This window comes from Frankliniella occidentalis, unplaced genomic scaffold, assembly GCF_000697945.3.
Source record: "Frankliniella occidentalis isolate FOCC.00 unplaced genomic scaffold, Focc_3.1 Scaffold24, whole genome shotgun sequence".
Lineage (NCBI taxonomy): Eukaryota > Metazoa > Arthropoda > Insecta > Thysanoptera > Thripidae > Frankliniella > Frankliniella occidentalis.
In genome coordinates this window covers 89,962-92,158 of record NW_026267154.1, presented here as the reverse complement: position 1 = coordinate 92,158, position 2,197 = coordinate 89,962, and the positions used below count along the sequence as shown (strand labels likewise).

General features: G+C 53.3%; 1 protein-coding gene across 1 annotated transcript in view; it reads left to right on the top strand.

The window, feature by feature from the left end:
- Positions 1-2,197, top strand: part of LOC113205099 (protein slit) — a 201,566-nt gene that overhangs the window by 138,086 nt on the left and 61,283 nt on the right. The gene's annotated exons all lie outside the window — the stretch shown is intronic.

Sequence of the window (2,197 nt, the reverse complement as noted above, 5' to 3'; positions counted from 1 at the left end):
TTGCCTCTCCCTCGTACCTCCACCCCCACCTTTCCTCTCCCCATGTCTTCCTTCTTCTCCCTGTCTCTCTCTCTCTCTCTCTCTCTCTCTCTCTCACACACACACACACACACACACACACACACTCTTACTCTCTCCGCCATCGATGACGCGCCCGATTTTTTGCCCTAATTTCTTTCTCGGCATTTTATCATCACAGAAGGTCGCACGCGCGCAGTTTTTCGTGTATTTTTTGGGACTGTGAATTTTTTTTCGCGTCTGCTACATTTGGACACACACTCACACACGATCTGGTGTTCCTGTTGGAGACTAACAAATGACAATGGACCTATATACCTGTCCGTAATCGCCACAATAAATCCCGGAGAGAGAGGCAGTGGGAGAGAGGGAGATGGGGTGGCGTTCGTTCGCGCCGCAAAGCGACCAAATCCGACAAATGAGGACGTCTATAAATTTTGAATGCGAACTTGATACTTCATATTCTGCATCACTCACCCCCCTCCACCTCCGCCCCGACGACGCTCCTCATATATGCGGTCTCATTAAATCAGTGTGGTCTCTTTCTCGCTCACTCCCCTCCCCTTTCCCCCTCACTCTTCCCCACCCCCCATCTGTCTCTCTCCCTCTCCCCCTCTCCCTCCCTCTCTCTCTCTCCCTCTCCTCCCTCTCTCTCTCTCTCTCTCTCTCCCTCTCTCTCCCTCCTCTCCCCCCCCCCTCTCTCTCTCCCTCTCCTAGGTGGCCTTCCCCTCCTGAGCTTTAGGCGCTTTAGGCCCCTCCGGCGCGCGTCGCTTCAAATCAATGCCTATTGTTGGCGTGGCGCCACGCCAGCCGCCCAGCCCTGCCCCGTCCTGCCCGTCCCTTTCCTCCCCTAGCAGGGCCTCTCCCTCCCTCCCCCTCCTCCCCTCCCCTTTCCTTTGGGAGCTCTGCCCAGCCCAGGTCTCTGCGGTAGGGAGACTCTGGGATTGTTTGTGGGGTGATTTGTCACTTGCAAAAGCGCCTTTGTGCAGTCGTGTTCGACACTTACGGCCTGTATAGCGTCTCGCCTCGGGCGGCGACGCCACCCCCTCCCCCGCCGGTCCCGCCGCCGCCCCTCGCGCAGGGCGTGAGCGGTGAACGCGCGTGAGTGAGTGAAAGGCGGTCGGGAGAAACGGTTTTCTTGGCCGCTACCCCCCTTTGAGGTTTTGTTTTACGGCACAAGTCCCCAGCTCCCCAAACAAGGCGACGCACCCCCGCCCCCTGCTCCCGTCTGGAATACTTTACCACCACCAGGTTGTTGAACGCACCTGCCACCTGCACGTTAAAAAAAAACAGACGGTACCGTCTGATCTTTTGAGGAAAACCGGTTAACTTATTTGGGGCCCTTCCATTACTTTTAGAAACAGATTTTGGAATTTCCCAGATAATTTTTGAGACTTCCTCAAAATCTGGGGAGTTTTCTCTCTAATTACGCAAGTTCCTTTAAGTTTTCCCCGTTTTCTTTACAAAGTCAGACGCTGTCTGCGTGCACTCGTCGTCTTTTTCCGCACTCCTGGTAACTATCCTCCCACTCACACACTCACAGCCATAGCATATTGGAGTAACATCGACGGAGAAAAAAATAGAATAGGAAGCAGAACAGAGGAACCTGGCTGGCAGTCGAGGGAAGAACGAGCCAGAGGAGGAGGGGGAAAAAATCAAATAATTCACCCTCAGCCGTTCTTTATATTCCCCACCTACGGCGTGAATCAGCAATACGCACGGCGAAGGAAAATGTGGAGAGGGGGAGGGAAAAAATACGACGAGAAAATTAAATAGGTTCGATCGCGCCGAGAAAGAAAGGGAGAGAAGGGGGGAAGTGAAGTGATGTAACAGGAAGAGCTAACAGAAGCCGCGTACAGGTAGCAGTGTTGCTGTACGGATGTGCATTTTGTTCGCATGCCCTTCCTCCATCCTGTCAGAGTTTGTATCTGGTCTTGAGCGTTTCTGAGAGTCCGTTGGGAAACGTTAAGTTTCCACGAATGAAAACAACTCTCTCTCTCTCTCTCTCTCCCGATCTCGTGGATCTTTTATTCCTCTTTTACCACCCTCATTCCTCTTGTCCCCGAATCTGATGGATTACTCCGTAATGTCGCCCGCGCAAAATTAACTAAACAAACACACCACTCTCTGCAGGTGCCACGGTTCATATCTGTAATCCCGCAACTCGCACCCCCCCCCC